The sequence below is a fragment of the Heterodontus francisci genome, chromosome 2 (genome assembly GCF_036365525.1).
Source record: "Heterodontus francisci isolate sHetFra1 chromosome 2, sHetFra1.hap1, whole genome shotgun sequence".
NCBI lineage: Eukaryota > Metazoa > Chordata > Chondrichthyes > Heterodontiformes > Heterodontidae > Heterodontus > Heterodontus francisci.
The window spans coordinates 177,714,311-177,732,952 of NC_090372.1; the positions used below are offsets into that span (position 1 = coordinate 177,714,311).

Genomic DNA, 18,642 nt, shown 5'->3' on the forward strand with positions numbered 1-18,642 from the left:
TACTACCTCATTAGTAAAGCTAATTTCTTTCAGTTCCTCATTTTCACAAGTCCCTTAGTTCCCGAGTATTTCTGGGAGATTTTCTGTACCTTCCTCAGTGAAGACAGACACAAGTAATTGTTTAGTTTCTCGGCCATTTCGTATTCTCCTTTATAAATTCCCGTCTCCATCTGTAATGGACCCATATTTGTCCTTGCTAAACTTTTCCTTTTCACATACCTAAAGGCATACTGTAAAATATGCTTTGTGTTTCTTGCTAGCTTGCATTCAAATTCTCTTTTCCCTTTCTTGATCAGTTTCTTAGTCATCCTTGGCTGGATTGCTCCCAATCCTCAGGCGTACCACACTTTCTGGCAACCTTATAAGCTACTTCCTTTGATCTAATCCGAAGAAGGGTCACTGACCCGCAACGCTGACTCTGCTTCTCTTTCCACGGATGCTGCCAGACCTGCTGAGTGGTTCCAGCATTTCCTGTTTTTATTTCAGATTTCCAGCATCCGCAGTATTTTGCTTTTACCTTAACTTCTTTTGTTAGCCACAGTTGATTGATCATTCCTGTTGGGTTTTTGTGTCTCAGAGGAATGCATATTTATTGTAGACCATGTAATACATATTCAAATACTAGCCATTGCCCGTCTAGCATCAAATCTTTTAGTGTATTTTCCCAATCCACCATAGCCAACTTGCCCCTCATACCTTCATAGTTTGCTCTGCTCAGATTTAAGAGCCTAGTTTTAGAATGAACTACATCACTTTCAAACTTAATTTAAAATTCCATCCTATTATGGTATTTATTTTCTAAAGGCTCCTTTACAGAAAGTTATTAATTAGCCCTTTCTCATGACATAGTACGAAATCTCAAATAGCCTGATCCTTAGTTATTTCTTCAACATTCTGCTCCAGAAACCCATCTCATACACACTCCAGGAATTCATCCTCCACAGTATTCATGCTGATTAGGTTTACCCTGTGTATATGCAAATTGAAGTCACCCATTACCCATGTTACATGCATCTCTAATTTCCTGATCCATACTGTGCCTAACATTACCACTACTGTTTGGTGGCCTTTAAACAACTCCCACCAATGGTTGCTGCCCCTTGCTGTTTCTTAGCTCCACCCAAACTGATTCTACATCTTGATCCTTGGTCTCAGATCCCCTCTCACTAATGTACTGATCTTGTCCCTTATTTGGAGCGCTACCCCAACTCCTTTTCCTTTTTGCCTATCCTTCCTAAATGACAAATATCCTTGAATATATAGTTCCCAGTCTTGGTCAACCTGTAATTACATCTCTGTAATGGCAATTAAATCATACCCATTTACCTCTATTTGTGCCTTCAAATCATCTACCTTGTTGCCAATGCTGCGTGCATTCAGATAGAGTGCCTTTAATTCTGGCTTTTTATTATTCTGCATTCTGATCCTATTTGATGCTTGCCTCCGCTTTGCCTGTCTTCTAATTTCACTTACTACTTTTCTACTTCCTGCAACCAGTTTTGCTTGCCTCCAATCCGAGCTCCCTCTCAGGTCCCCATACCCCTATCAATCCAGTTTAAACCCTCCCCAAAAGCACTAGCAGATCTCACTGCGAGGATGTTAATCCCACTTCTGCTAAGGGGCAAGCCGTCCATCTTGGACAGGTCCCACCTGCCCCAGAACCGGTCCCAATGTCTCAGAAATCTGATGCCCTCCCACTTACATCAATTCTCTAGCCAAGTGTTCAATCGCTCAATCCTCATATTCCTATGCTCACTAGCACATGGCACTTGGAGGAGCAAAAATTACTGCTTTTGAGGTCCTGCTTTTTAATCTCTTTCCTAGATCCCTAAAATCTGCATTCAGGACCTCATCCTTCTTCCTACCTATGTTGTTGATAACAATATGGACAACGACCTCAGGCTGTTCACCCTCCCCCAGAAGAATGCCCTGCAATCGCTCTGTGACATCCTTGACCCTAGCACCAGGGAGGAAGCGTACCATCCCGGAGCCACGTCTATGGCTGCAGGAACGTCTGTCTGGTCCCCTAACTAACGAATCCCCTATCACTACTGCTCTTTCACTCTTCTTCCTCCCCTCCTGTGCAGTTGAGCCATCCGTGATGCCACAGAATTGGGCAGAAGCAAGACAGGTGGAGTTCAACACGGAGAAGTGTAAAGTGATGCGCTTTTGGAAGACTAAAATGCAAAGACAGTATACTATACATGGCACGATTTTAACAAGCAAGCCGGGCAGAGCCACCTTGGTATTGACATATACAAATCCTTAAAAGGTAGCAGAGCAAGTTGATAAGGTGGTTTAAAATGCATATAGATTTCTTGGGTTTAAAAGTAGAAGAGTAGATGATGACAACCAAGAACTTCATAACCCACTGGTTAGGCTTTAGCTGGAGTATTGTGGACAATTCTTGGTACCAAGCAAGATGCAAAGGCCTTAGACTGGGTAGAGAGAATGGTTACCAGGCTGTTACTAGGGAAGGGAAACTTCCCTCATACAAATGTTAGTTATATTGTGATGTTGATTAAGGCATGAATATTGGCCAGGAAACTGGGGATAACTCATGCTCTTCTTTGAAATAGTACCATGGGATCTTTTACATCCCACTGAGGGGGCAGATGGGGACTTGATTTAATGTCACATGCAGAAGACTGCACCTCTGACAGTGCAGCACTCCCTCACTACCACACTGAAATGTCAGCCTTGACTTCGGTGCTCAGGTTCTAGAGTGGGACTTGAACCCACAACCTTCTGACTCAGAAGCGAATGTGCTATCAATTGAGCTACAACTGACTCTGATGCAAGCTCACAGACCTGAAATGTTAACTCTTGTTTCTCTCTCCACAGGTGCTGCCAGACCTGAGTATTTCCAGCACTTTGTTTTTATTTGAGCCACAACCGACACCTAGTTAAACTTTTCATCTGAGGAAGGTATAAGGCTCGAGTAGGTAGCTTCTTGGCAAAAGAGATAGGGGTCAGGAGGAGTGTGTGGGAAGAGAAGGCATAAGTGGAAAAGTCACAAGGTAGGTGACATAGTGCCAGCAAGGATGTAGGAGAAAACACATGGGATAGGGAAGGGGAAGATACTGGATTTGCTAGGGGCCACATTTTCCCTGCAACTCCCAACTAAATTCAGTCTACAGCATTGGTGAATCCCTTCCCCACCATGCCACAACCACCTCCCATTCAAAAAGGGAGAAGAAAGAAAAGAAAGAGAAGAGAAAGAAAAAGGGCCAGAAAAGCAGACAAAGAGAACATGAAGACAGCATGTGCGAGAGCATATTCTCTGACTTACTATGTGGTGTCATGGAAAATACATTTCTTAAAATTTATGAACACATATTACAACATATATAAGCACAGATGTAGAGAAATGCAAGAGAACAGAATCACGGGTTTCCATGAACCCTGAGCTGACCAGAGAACCTGGTCTGCTACTTTCCATAATGTTTTGTCTGGTCCCAACAGCATAGGGACCATAGTGTTGTATGAAGCATTTGATCTCTGCAGCTATGCTTAGCCTTCTAACTTCCATTCCTGACCCATTACCTTATTTTCTGAATGAGTTCCTAAACACAGCATTAACTATTTCTGTTTCAAGTCTTTTTCACATATCTACTTTTCTGGAGGGATTAAAGTTTCTTATAATGGCGAATCTTTGAGGCTTGTTTACTTTGTATCTGATTTTTCCAGTTGTCTACACACAGGTTCAAGTTAAATAGCTTACTTATACCAACATTATGCCTCTAAACATTTTTAAGACATAGATTACATCTCTTCTCAATATTCCAAACAAGTCACTGTCAGAACCTTCAAATCAATTATTTAAGTGCTACTTGGAAGCTAAAAATTCCATTTCTTCCCTGCCAGTATATTCCAACAGCACATTCCTATAGCCTGCATTATTCACTGCTCGAAAGCCAGCAGAGGACCTTCACCAGTGTGTTGCCTGTAACAATCAACATGGCAAGCAAAAAGTACTTGGCACAGCAACACTGAAAACATGAAACTCTAGTTATCTTCTTGACAGCACAGACATCATAAATCTTTAGGCTTTTTTGTTGTTAGTTAACACAGCTGGAGATTAAATCAAACAAAGAGAAAGAGGCAAGATGCAAGTGACAAAGAAAGGTATTTAATTTAGAATACTGACTGGTTTCAAAGATATAAAAAAAAAGTTAATTAGCCCAAGTCAACTGTCAAGAAGAATTGGCAAAAATGGCCATGATCCAAACCCAGAAATGCTGAAATTGGAGATAAGGGTAATGGTTGATACGTTTCCACAAGCAAAGATGTTGCACCAAAGCTCAAGTTTCTTGAATGAGAAGAATTAAAATTCAAGTTGAACTTAACAAGAAATAAGGAAGTTCAGATTAAAGGGGGACTAAAAAAAAATGTGGCAAATTTAGGGCTAATAAAGAAAATCAAGCCAAATATAGGAGAAGCAAAAAAATCTTTAGAAAGGCAAAAAGAATGAATGAACAATAGAAGGGAACTCATCAACGATTGTAAAGGACCATAAATAGTAAAATAGGTAAAGAAATTGTTGGTTTGAGTAGAGATAGAAAAACAGAGAATGAAGGAGCAGTGGAGATACAAATTGTGTACTATGCCTTGATTTTCACAGAAGAGCAAAGTAGTGGAAATGAGACAATATAAGTAATTAGATAAGTAACTACAGATAAGTAAATAACATTGAAAATATTGGTGGAGTACCAAGTAAAAATGGCACTGCCCTTATGGCATGCATCCTAGAATGGTGAGGGAAGTCAGAGAGGAAATAAAGAGGTTCTAACCACAATCCTTCAAAGATCCTTGCATATAGAAGTTGCGCCAAAGGACTGCAAGGTTGCCAGTGTACTATCTCTGTATAAGTGATAATGAAATAAATCAGGATGACTACTGACGGGTCAGCCAAATGTCAGTAGTAGGTGAGCTTCCAGAGACTACAACAGGATAAAACTCCCACCTGGAAAGGCACTGGTTAATTAAAGACAGCAAACATGAATTGTAAAAGGCAAGTATTGCCTGACACCTTTAAGAGAGTAATTTGAGGAAATTTCCCCAAAAGATGGAAAAGAATGTTTCTTTAGTCTGAGGATAATTAGGCTATGGAATGACTCACCAGAAACAGTGGAAACAAATTCCATAGTAGCTTTTCAAATGGAAATGGATGAATCATGTTTTATTTGTGCATGGGATGTGGGCTTCGATAGCCAGGCCAGTATTTATTGCCCGTCCCTAATTGCCCTCGAGAAGGTGGTGTTGATCTGCCTTCTTGAACCGTTGCAGTCCTTTAGGTGTAAGCACACCTACAGTACTGTTAGGGAGTTCCAGAATTTTGACCCAGGGGGGTCTGAGGGAACAGAGATATAGTTCCAAATCAAGATGGTGTGTGGCTTGGAGGGGAGCTTGCAGATGGTGGTGTTACACCATGGATCTGCTGCCCTTGTCCTTCTAGGTGGCAGAGGTCGCGGGTTTGGAAGGTGCTGTCAAAGCACCATTGCTGAGTTGCTGCAGTACATCTTAAAGATGATACACACTGCTGCCATTGTGCGTCAGTGGCTAAGGGAGTGAATGTTAAAGGTGGGAGATGGGGTGCCAATCATGTGGGCTGTTTTGTCCTGGATGGTGTTGAGCTTCTTGAGTGTTGTTGGAGCTGCACCCATCCAGAAAGGTGGAGAGTATTCCATCACACTCCTGACTTGTGCCTTGTGGATGATGGACAAGCAGTGGGGAGTCAGGTGGTGAGTTACTCGCCGCAGAATTCCCAGCCTCTGACCTGCTCTTATTTTTATTTATTTAGAGATACAGCACTGAAACAGGCCCTTCGGCCCGAGTCTGTGCCAACCACCAACCACCCATTTATACTAACCCTACAGTAATCCCATATTCCCTATCACCTCCCAACACAAGGGGCAATTTACAACAGCCAACTTACCTATCACTTGCAAGTCTTTTGGATGTGGGAGGAAACCGGAGCACCCGGCGAAAACCCACGCAGACACGGGGAGAACTTGCAAACTCCGCACAGGCAGTACCCAGAATCGAACCCGGGTCCCTGGAGCCGTGAGGCTGCGGTGCTAACCACTGCGCCGCTCTTGTAGTCATAGTATCTATGTGGCTGCTCCAGTTCAATGGTAACCCCAAAATGTTGATAGTGGGGGATTCAGCAATCGTAATGACATTGAACATCAAGGGGAGATGGTTGGATTCTCTCTTGTTTGAGATGGTACTTGCCTAGCACTTAAGTGGCGAGTAACATACGCGCCACTCTTCAGCCCAAGCCTGGATATTGTCTAGGCCTTACTGCATTTCTACACGGACTGCTTCAGTATCTGAGTCGTCACAAATGATGCTCAACATTGTGCAATCATCAGCGAACACCCCCACTTCCGACCTTGGGACTGAAGGAAGGTCATTGATGAAGCAGCTGAAGATGGTTGCCGAATGGCTTTCCGCATTGCCAGGCAGATGCCAGTGTTGTAGCTGTACTGCAAAAGCTTGGCTAGAGGGGTGGCTAGTTCTGGAGCGCAGGTCTTCAGTACTATTGCCAGAATGCTGTCCAGGCCTATAGCCTTTACAGTATCCAGTGCCTTCAGCCATTTCTTGATCGCACGTGGAGTGAACCGGATTGACTGAAGACTGGCATCTGCGATGCTGGGGACCTCAGGAGGAAGCCGAGATGGATCATCTACTCGGCACTTCTGGCTGAAGATGGATGCATGTAAATGCTTCAGCCTTGTCCTTTGCACTCGTGCTGGGGTCCTCCATTGTTGAGGATGGGGAATTTGTGGAGCCTCCTCCTCCTGTCAGTTGTTTAATTGTCCACCACCATTCATGACTGGATGTGGCAGGACTACAGAGCTTAGATCTGATCCACTGGTTGTGGGATCGCTTACCTCTGTATATCACATGCTGTTTCTGCTGTTAGGCATGCACGAAGAACTGTGTTGTAGCTTCACCAGGTTGACACCTCATTTTTAGGTATGCCTGCTGCTGCTCCTGGCATGCCCTCCTGCACTCTTCATTGAACTTCATTTCCAGCACAGGAGGCCGCCATTCGGCCCTTTGAGTGCATGCCAGCTATCCATGAAGCTATCCAATTGTTCTCATTGCCCTGTTTGATCCCCGTAGTGCTGCAAGTTCATTTCCTTTGTACCCATCCAATTTCCTTTTGAAGTCATTGATTGTCTCCGTTTTCACCAGCCATATGGGCAGCAAGTTCCCAGTCATTACCACTCGCTATGTAAAAAAAGCCTTCCTCATATTCCCGTTGCATCTCTTGCCCAAAACCTTCAATCTGCGTCTCCTAGACCTTGCACTATTTGTTAATGGGAACAGTTTTTCCTTGTCCATCTTACCTAAACCTGTCATAATCTTGTACACTTATATTAAATCTCCCCTCAATCTCCTTTGTTCGAAGGAGAAGACCACCGGCTTTTCCAACCTAATCTTGTAACTAAAATCCCCCCCATACCTGGAACCATGCTGGTATATCTGCTCTGCACCCTCTCAAGGTCTCTCACATCCTCCCTAAAGCACGGTGACCAGAACTGGACACAATACTCTAGTTGGGGCCTAACCAGAGCTATTTAAAGGTTCAACATAACTTCCCTGCATTTATACTTGTTACGGTCAGGTGAGGAGGGGATCTCAGGCTCCCCTTTCACCCTTCCTCTCGTTTGACTACAACAGGGTTTATTCCTTTTTTAAAACAGTGGCTGTGCTTACCACCACCGTGAGTGTTTGACCTTATTCCTCGAATGTAATTGCAAAAGAACCAGACAGGTTTTCTTGAGTTTAACAAGAAAGAGGTAATTTTATTACTCTTAAAACTCTAAACTGAGTTAAAATACTAAAAACATGCTACACATTCACGCGAGAATCACACACACACAAATAGATGACAAGAGGGAAACAGATTTGGTGGTTGGATTAAAGTCCAGAATAAGTGGAATTTAAATAGAGTATGCAAGTCATATAGTCCTTGGCTGAAGTTTTAGTCTTGAAGTCCTTGCTGGGCCATGTGCACAGTGGTTCTCTTGCTTTGTTCAGAGCTCCTGAAGGCAGAATGGGTGGTTTATTCTCTTCCCCGAGTTGCTGGCTGTAGTGGTCTGTAGGCTTAGGGAGGTTCCCAGTTGCAGCCGTATCTTCTCGATATTTTCTGGGGAAAGAGAGAGCCTGCTTCGTTGTTGGCTTTTCAGTTACAGCCTGTCTGCTGTCTGTGTAACAAAACTTAGAGTTTCTTCAGAGCTGCAGAAGCAGTCACATGGTTCTATCAAACCCCTTTGCTTTTAATGAGGTTTTTTCTGGAATCATCTAATGAAATTCAAGGTGCTACATGCCCCATGGTATCCATTCACACTTGGAGGGAGTTGCCTCTTTCAAAGTCAATGGGTGGGAATGGTCTTGATTACCATGATGATAAAGCGATTCTAGGTAATTCAATAACTTGGAGCAAGCCATTGTTCTGGCCGGGCTTTGTTAGACATTTCATCTCCAGTTCAATCTCCCAGTGTTTCAAATGTAAATTGCAGTGGCCATCTTGGCTGATATATTTTTTAAAAGTTAACTTGTAGGATTTTTCCATTAAAAGTCGAATGTAAGTTTCCAACTGATGAAATTAATATTTCCCATTTGGCATATAGGGTTTTCCTGTCGTACTCAATACCTCTATTTATGAAGCCCAAGATCCCATCTACTTACTCTGAAAATGTCCTGCTGCCTTTCAAGATTGATGCACACGCACCCCCAGGTTCCTCTGTTCCTGCACACTCTTTAGAACTACGCCATTAAGTATATATTGCCTCTCCCGATATCTTCTGCCAAAATGCATCACCTCACACTTGTCTATCTTAAATTCCATCTGCCTGCACATTCTGCTAGCCTATCTATTCCTGTTGTAGGTGGTTCGTATCATCCTCGTTGTTTGACACACCTTCAAGTTTGATGTCATCGGCAAATTTTGAGATTCCATTCTGTATTGCAAGATCCAAATCATTTATATAGCAAATAAAAATGAAGTGGTCCTTGCACTGACCCTTGGGGAACATAATTGTCTACCATCCTCCAATCTGAATAACAACCATTTACGCTGTTTTCTGCCCTTAAGCCATTTTTTTCCCAATTGCACACTGTCCCTCCTATTCCATGAACCTCAATTTTGTTAACCAGCCTTTTATGAGGTACCTCATCAAATGTTTTCTTAAAATCCATATACACAACATCCACCACATTCCTTTCATCAACCTTCTCTGTTATTTCATCAAAAAATTCAATTATATTAGTCAAGCATGGTCTGCATTCTACAAATCAAACCTCTCCAAGTGTCTGTTGATTTTTCCCAATTATTGTTTCTAAAACCTTATCCAATACTGATGCTAAACTAACTGGTCTGTAGTTGCTAGGACTGTCCTTACACCCTTTCTTGAATAAGAGTTTCACATTTGCCACTCTCCAATTATCTGGCACCTCCCCCATATCCAGGGAAGACTAGATGAATATATGAAAAACAGAAAAAGGATATGGGAAAAGAATAGGGGAATGAAACGAAATAGATAGCTCTTCGAGAACGAGCCCATGGCCACCTCTGTGCTGTTCACATTATGTATTATATAGAAGTAGAAAGGAGAAATAAGGTGCAGAATGTGATAATGTTGGACAGTACTAAAGAAGGAAGTAGTTCTGTATTAGATAGCAGCAGACTGAGAAAGGCTACAAGGAATGCTAAGACAGGATCATAATGCATGCATGTAAATGCACAAAGTGTAGCGAATAAGGTTGGTAAGCCACAAGCACATGTGGCAGCATGGGAATATGATGCACTGGCAGTCGTAGAAATGTGGCTTAAAAATGGTGAGGACTGGGCGCTTAATATAAAGTGTTCAGAAAAGATAGAGAAGGAAAAGTGGGAGGTGAAATGGCAGTACTGATTAGGGAAGACATTGTATTGTTGGATAGAGGTGTGTCCTTGAGGGGGCAAGGTCAGAATCCATTTGGTTAGAGTTGAGAAGCAAAAAAGGGTATGATCACATTACTAGGAGTACTCTATTGGCCTCCAAATAGAGAGAGAGAGAGAGAGAGAGAGAGAGAGCGAGAGAGCGAGGAGCAAGTCTGCAAGGAAGTCAGATGTGCAAGATCTATAGAGTGGTGATATTGAGGGACTTTAGTTATCCAAATATCGATTAGGATAATACTAGAGTAATGGGAAAGGTGGGGGAGGAATCTCTGGATTGTGCTCAGGAGAACTTCCTTGATTAGTATGTTCTTGGCCCAACTACAACGGAGGCAATGCTGAATATGGCGCTGGGATATGAGCTGCACCAAGTGGACCAAGCTTCTGTGCGAGAGCACTTTGGTAAGCATGATCATCATATCATAAGGTTTAGACTCGTAACGGGGAAAAGCAAGGAACAACATACGGTAGAACGGCTAGATTGGAAGAGGGCTAATTTCAATGCAATTAGAAGGGATCAAGTTAGGATAAAAGAGAACCAAAGACTGAAATTCAAAACTGTAATGGAACAATGAGTTATCTTTAAAGAAGAGATGCTTTAAGTACAGGCGAGGTACATTCCAACAAGGGTGAAATGTAGGGGAACCAAAATCAGGGCTCCCTGGATAATGAGGGAGATAGAGATTATGAAGAAACAAAAATAGAGGGTATATGATGCATGAAAGGTGAATTCTTCAAGTGAGAACTAGGCCAAATATACTAAGTTGGGAGGGGAGGTGAAGAGAAAAATAAGACTGGCAAAGAGAGAATAGGAGAACAGAATGGCAACATAAAAAGGAACCCAAAAATCTTCCACTGCCATTTAAATAGTAAGCGGGTAGTAAGAGGTGGAACGGGGCCTATTAGGGACAAAAGTAGTAATATATGCTTAGAGGTATAGAGCAAGGCTAGAATACTTAATGAGTACTTTGCATCAGTGTTTACTAAGCAAGAGGAATCTGACAGAATATCAGTAGAAGCTGAGAGAGTAGAGGCAATGAAATGGGTCGAAATTGAGAGTGAGGAAGTACTGGAAAGGCTGGCTAGGCTTAGCATAGATAAGTCACCTGGTCCAGATGGGCTTGCATCCCACATTGCTGAAGGAAGTGAGGATGGAGATAGCAGAAGGGCTTGCCATAAACGTCCGATCTTCCGTAGAAATGGGGGAGGTGCCAGAGGAATGCAGAGTGGGAAATAAGGGTGTCACTCTTATTCAAGAAAGGGTTTAAGGACAGTCCTAGCAACTACAGGCCAGTCAGTCTAACATCAGTGGTGGGTAAGACTTTAGAAACAATAATCAGGGGGGAAAAAAATCAACAGGCGCTTTGAGAGGTTTGAGTTAATTAAGGATAGCCAGCATGGATTTGTAAAAGACAGATCATGCTTGGCTAATCTAATGAAATTGGTGAAGTAACAGAGAAGGTTGATGAAGGAAATGTGGTGGCAGTTGGCTAAATGGATTTTAAGAAAACGTTTGAAAAAGTATCACATCAAAGGCTGGTTAACAAAATTGAGGCTCATGGAATAGGAAGGTCAGTGTCCAATTGGTTAAAAAATTGGCTCAGGGACAGAAAACAGCGAGTCATGGTAAATGGTTGTTTTTCAGACTGGAAGATGATAATGGTGTTTCCCAAAAGTCAGTGCGAGGACCACTGCTTTCTTTGCTATATATAAATGACTTGGATCTTGGAATACAGAGTAGAATCTCAAAATATGCCGATGCTAACAAACTTGGAGGAGTTGCAAACAGTGACAATGATACAAACTGTCTGCAACAGGACACAGATAGGCTAGCAGAATGGGCAAACAAGTGAAAGATAGAATTTAAAACTGACAAGTGTGAGGTGATGCATTTTGGCAGAAGGAATCGGGTGAGGCAATTTAAACTTAATAGCGCAGTTCTAAAGATTGTGCAGGAATAGAGGGACCTGGGGGTGCACATGCTTCGATCTTTGAAGGCGGCAGGCATATTGACAGAGTAATTAGCACAGCGTATGGGATCTTGGGCTTCATAGAGGCATCGAGTACAAAAGCAGGGAAGTAATGCTAAAACTTTATAAAGCTCTGGTCAGGCCCCGACTGGAGTATTGCATCCAGTTCGGGACACCACACTTTAGGAAGGATGCGAGGTTTCTGGAGAGAGTGCAAAGGAGTTTTACCAGAATGACGCCGGGAATGGGGGAATTTTAGTTACAAGGTTAGGTTGGAAAAGCTGTTGTTCTCCCTGGAGCAAAGGAGATTGAGTGGAGATCGGACAGAGGTATACAAGATTATGACAGCATTCGATATGTTAGACAAAAGAAAAGCGGTTCCAAAAAAAAAAACAAATTAACTGAGGGTACAAGATCTAGGTGACACATATTGAAGGTTTTGGACAAGAGATGCAGGGATAATATAAGGAATAACTTTTTTTACGCAGCAAGCCGTAATGACCTGGAACTCGCTGCCCAGGAGGATGGTGCAAGCAGGGTGACAATCAATGATTTCAAAAGGAATTGAATGTGCACTTGAAGGAAATAAACTTGCTTGGCTATGGGGAATAAGCAGGGTAATAGGACTGACTGGATTGTTCCGCAGAGCGCCGGCAGGGACTTGATCAGCCAAATGGCTTCCTTCTATGCCGTAAATGACTATGACTCTTCAAAACAGGTTTTAAAAAAACACACATTGAAATAAAAAAACACTTTCTGTAAAACAACATGCAGCCTAATGGCACTGAACCAACGTTTTCACCCTTGGGCCCTGTAAAGAGATCATCTATACGTTAACTTATTTGATTTGAACAGACATCATGTACAAGGATAACACTTCAGTTACAGCTTAACATTGTGAAGCAATTAGCACCAGGTATGGAATATATATTTGTTACATACACAGGATGGCTGAAATCTTAAGAAAATAAATCAGATATGGTCAATTCCAAATCATAAGTCATATTTAATAGGACCATACAGATAATTATAAAAATGCACACAACTTTGACAATTCACATGCTCTGTCAGTATTGTGGATTTTTCATGTTTAAATCATACTGCACTTCAATCAAAGATTTATAACACACCTGTATTCAATTCCTTAATGCAGAAGGGGATTAATAGTTCTTCATTTGTAGATGGAGTGCAATGTCCAAATAATGACTAGAAATCAGCAGGCTGCATTCTAGATAAACAAAGTTTGTATTGTACAATAGTGTAAAGGATCAAAAACGGACTAAAATTTAACTTATAAACAGCACACTTATGGTATTGGTCATACTTTCTTTACTAATCTTAAAATTGTAGTAGCTGTCAGCTTGTTCTCCTGTATATGCAAATATATAATGCTTCCTTCTGCAATTACTTGGCAGTGAGTAGTTATGTAAACAAGGAAGGAGACCAAAACCAAAACACATATTTAAAAAATGGTTATCACATTAAAAAATAAGTAAAGTTAAATCATATTTAAAGGAGCACAGAAGCAGGAATCTTAGAATCTAGCCAGTAGAGTTTGCCATTTAAGTCTTCAACTTGCATATTAATTTTTGAACCAATGTCAAAACTTCACGAGATGGGAACTTAGTAAAATAAACCTCGGCACTTTCTTGCTGAATGTTACTAAGTATTGAATTATCAACTTTAAAAGAATTGATTATGTATAGAATGATACGATATGCAATTCCAAATGATTAAAAGGATTGTGCTCCTGAGATTAGATTACTGGTTTCAGGTTGGCAGCTTGGTGGTTGAGTTTTTAATGTAATACATATACATACACACTCAAACTGAGCACAAGCTATATTGTCGTAGGTGATTTTTATTTTTGCAGATCAGGCATTAAACGGAGGCCCTTTCTTTTCATGGCTCAAGTGCATGTTAAAAGATTCCAGGGTATCTTTTGTAAAACAAAAAATTTATTTTGAGCTCCTGATTGACTTTCCACCGACAATCAAAAATAAAAGATCAACTTGTCAATCATCTCATGGGTGTTGGTAGGATCTAGCTATGCACAAAATGGCAACGTAACACCAGTTATTTATTCAACAGTAATTAGTTGCATATGAAGACATTTTTAAGATGTGCTGAGGCATTTATTATATAAAGAGAAGACTTTTTGTTTCCATCTAAGGTCACATGCTAACTCCAGCCAATCGGCTCCCCAGGCCTCTACCAGTATTTCTTCAGTCCAGACAGGAGGTGCGCTGAAGTAGCCATTACCCATCAACCATAGAAAAATTATGGCACAGGAGGAGGCCATTCAGCCCGTTGTGACTGTGCCAGCCGGAAAAAAAAACTAGCCGCCCTATCTAATCCCACCTTCCAGCACCTGGTCCATAGCCTTGCCAGTTACAGCACTTCAGGTGCATGTCCAGGTACCTTTTAAAAGAATTGAGGGCTTCTACTTCCACCACCCGTGCCTGGCATGAATTCCAGACACCCACCATCCTCCAGGTGAAAATGTTTTTCCTCATGTCCCCTCTAACCCTTCTCCCAATCACCTTAAATCTGTGCACCCTGGTAATTGACCTCTCCGCTAGGGGAAACAGGTCCTTCCTGTCTACTCTATCTAGGCCCCTCATAATTTTATACACCTCATTTAAGTCACCCCTCAAGCTCCTCTGTTCCAAGGAAAACAACCCTAGCCGATCCAATCTTTCCTCATAGCTGCAACTTTCGAGCTCTGGCAACATTCTTGTAAATCTCCTCTGTACTCTCTCCAGAGCAATTGTGTCCTTTCTGTAATGTGGTGACATAACTATGGCCTAACCAGCATTTTATATAGTTCCAGCATTACATCCCTGCTTTTGAATTCTATACCTTGGCCAATAAAGTAAAGCATTCCATACGCCTTCTTCACCACTCATGCCACTTTCAGGGACCTGTGGACATGCACTCCAAGGTGTCTCACACTTCTTCTACCTCTCTCAATATCCTCCCGTTTATTGTGTATTCCCTCGCTTTATTTGCCCTCCCCAAATGCATTACCTCACACTTTTCTAGATTGAAGCCCATTTTCCACTTTTCCACCCACTCAACCAAACCATTGATATCTTTCTGGAGTCTATGGCTATCCTCTTCACTTTCAACTACACGGACAATTTTTGTGTTATGTGTAAATTTCCCAATCATGCCTCCCAGATTTAAGTCCAAATCATTAATATATACCACAAACAGCAAAGGACCCAACACTGAGCCCTGTGGAACACCACTGGAAACAGCTTTCCATTCACAAAAACATCCGCGAACTACTATCCTTTGTTTCCTGGCCCTGAGCCAATTCTGGATCCAACCTGCCACATTCCCCTGTATCCAATGGGCTTTCATTTTACTGACCAGTCTGCCATGTGGCACCTTGTCAAATGCCTTACTAAAGTCCATGTGGCCCACATCCACTGCACTACTTGTTACTTCCTCAAAAAACTTGATTAAGTAAGAAAGACACGACCTTCCCTTAACAAATCCATGCTGACTATACCTGATTAATCCGTGCCTTTCGAAGTGGCAGTTTATCCTGTCCCTCAGAATAGATTGTAACAATTTGCCCACCATCGAGGTCAGACTGACCGGCCTATAATTATTTGGCCTATCCCTCGCACCCTTTTTGAACAATGGTACAATGTTTGCAGACCTCCAATCATCTGGTACCTCGCCTGAATCTATATTTGAAGATGATACTCAGTGCATCCGCTATTTCCTCCCTGGCTTCCTTTAACAACCTGGGATGCAATCCATCTGATCCTGGCAATTTATCCACTTTCAAGGATGTCAGACCCTCTAGTACTTCCTCTCTCATAATGCTTATCGCATCTAATATTTCACACTCTTCCTCTTCAACTACAATGTCTGCATCAACCCTCTCCTTTGTGAAGACAGAGACAAAAAACTCATGAAGAACCCTGCCCACATCTGCATCCACACACAAGTTCCCCTGTACATCTCTGATAGGCTCTACCCTTTCTCTAGTTATCCTGTACTGATAAAACATGTTCTGGTTTTCTTTGATTTTACCTGCCAATAATTATTCATGTCCCCTCTTTGCTTTTCTAATTTCCTTATTTACCTCACCCCTGCACTTTCTATGCTCCTCCAGGCTTTCTAAAGTATTAAGTTTTTTGTGATCATCATAAGCTTTCTTTTTCTGCCCAGGGGGCTCCAGATTCAGCAGTACCATCTTTGTGGGGACATGCCTACACTGTGCCTGTAGTATCTCGCTTTTGAATGCCTCCCACTGGTTTGCCACTGATTCCCTTCCTTTCCACGGGGAAATCCCTGGGTTCCAATCAGAAGCACCTCAAGGTGACACAACCGAGACTGAGCAGCAGTGTGAGGAATTACGTCTGTCCCTCACTGCTCCATGGTGCGCCATGATGATGTTCCAACACACTACATTGCTGCCGCAGCTATTTCATTTCCAAGCATTTCCACGAACCACTAAACCACCGCAACAGATGTCACACAACACATTACACAAAAGGGTTACTGTCCAATTCTGGCTCTAATTTTGGTGTACGTCCAACTTGCAATAAATATTATTTTAAAAACACTTCACTCAAACGGAGTAATTTTAGCTGCAAATTCCTGTGAACAGGAATAAATAAAGGGTGTAGACTGAAAATGATCTGAATTATTGACTTCTGTCAGGTTCACAAAATTCTGTGTACGAATAACTTCAAATGACATGAGTTTTTGAGTGGCTCTAAAATAACTTGAATACTTGAAATGTGATCAATTTTTGTGTAACATTTCAATGTATGAAAATTTAACAGTAGGCTAGGGTTGCTAAAAACACTTTGCAAATATGCACGTTCCATTACATGGAAGCAACTAAAATTCCAGCGACCCTAACATACTTGCTCACTGGGGCTCAATTACAGCAGAGATGCAAGAGATTCCAAATACTTCAACCTTGTAGTTCAGATCCAAATTCCAGTCAGAAAACTGCCGTCCAGAAGACAGAGAAGCTGTGCCAAGTGTGGCGCACATTCAGCTGGACAAGAAACCAGAACAGAACTTCATGTTCCAAGAGGAGGACTGGGAGTGCTGAAATCCACATTAGAAAACTGCAAGCCATGACAAATTGATCAATGTTTGGGGATGAGAATTAGTGGTCCTACACTTAAGAGACTGTGCACAACAATTACAACTGGAGAATGATTAACCCAGGCTTTGATTGCACAATTATTATGGTCCAAATGGTTGCACAGAAAATTCAAAAACAGTAATCACAAGGTTCTTAGCATGGCTGGTGTCCTTTGAGGTTATGCAAATCTTGGGGTGAAAGTCTAACAAGATACAGTACTCTTAAATACTGCTTGGCCATTTCAAGAAAACTATTTTTGGAGGCTGCACAAACATCACACTGTACAGAACATATACAGGTGGAAACAGTTAATGATAAAGTGAAATGTTTTAATATATTCAGAGCAACTACTGAAAGAGTGAAATGAACTACTATGCCTCTTTTTTCTGAATCTTTGGTGGTGGGGTGGGTGGGTAGGTTGAAAGAGAAATCAAACCTTAAAGGGGATTTGTGTCATGAAGCAAGTTATGAGTTTAACCAATAAAAAGCATGTTTGCATCACATTGACAACTACATCCAGCTCTATGTTTTTGAAAATAGTTTTCATTTATTTGAAGAATTAAATTGCCAAGTACAGAGATTGCAGAAGTTTCCTGTGCAGCAGTCGAATGGTTTTTGCACTGCAAATGTCATATTTGGTGGTACAACAGCAGAGTCCTTGGAGCAGATGGTTTCAGGAACAAAGTGTGTCCAGAAATGTCATAAAATGGGTGAATGGAAACTTCGGCATACAAGGGCCTCAAAATTTTAACATATAATTAAGTGTTCATTCATAATATCTTGATAAATACATGAGTGAACCTACTTTCTTGAGAACACCATTTTAAAAAAAATCTCCCCACTGTGGTATTAAAATAAATACTGCTTCAAATTTACTTTTAGCTTGCAATTTTTATTGTTCCAGTCTCAGAGGAGCATCAACTTCAATATAGATAAATCAGGCACCAATCTCCCAAGTAACATGATTGTTACATGCGTTATACTCGTGCAGACTCTTAATTTACTGGCAGAATCTTAGACCATAAGTCTATGATGTCTTGACTTCCATGCAAGCCATGCTGTTTTGTTTTTAAATGTACTAATGCGGCTGACCACAGGCGAACTACATGTTTACTGATGGATGCACCCCTATCAAATTTTTCTTTCCCCATAACTCTGCAAATTTTTCCTTTTCAACTGATTTGACAGGGCGAGCGACACCAGCAACACATTAGAGAGGAGAGACAAGGTGCACAGAGGACGGACGGGAAGTGCCAAACAGCATTAGAATAACAAGTAATTCAGAAATAGAAGCGATCGATCAGGCAGGGGAGAAATGCAAAACAGATTGAGGTGGGTTTGGAGTACATGAAGCATGCTAAGTAAGATTCATGAGCTGCAGGCAAAAGTAGTTGTAATAACGGTGGTCTGGCTCAAATAAGGGGAGTTTTAGGAACTTAATATTCCTGGCTACAATGTATTCAGCAAAGATAGGGAAGGAAAAAAAATGAGTGTTGGGGGATGGGGCAGGGGGTGGTGGCAGTTCTGATCAAAAATACTGTTGCAGCACTGGAAAGGGATGTGTACTTCAGGATTCAAAGACAGAGGAGCTT

General features: G+C 41.7%; 1 protein-coding gene across 9 annotated transcripts in view; it reads right to left on the reverse strand.

Annotated features, from left to right (window-relative positions):
• The window catches only part of mpp7a (MAGUK p55 scaffold protein 7a), a 594,283-nt gene that overhangs the window by 325,100 nt on the left and 250,541 nt on the right, over positions 1 to 18,642 (reverse strand). The window contains exon 2 of one of the 9 annotated variants that reach the window (XM_068014182.1): positions 13,056 to 13,153. The exons of the other annotated variants lie outside the window; for them this stretch is intronic. The gene's annotated coding sequence lies outside the window, so the exon portion shown is untranslated. The remainder of the gene's footprint in view (positions 1 to 13,055; positions 13,154 to 18,642) is intronic. 9 annotated transcript variants of the gene reach the window in all.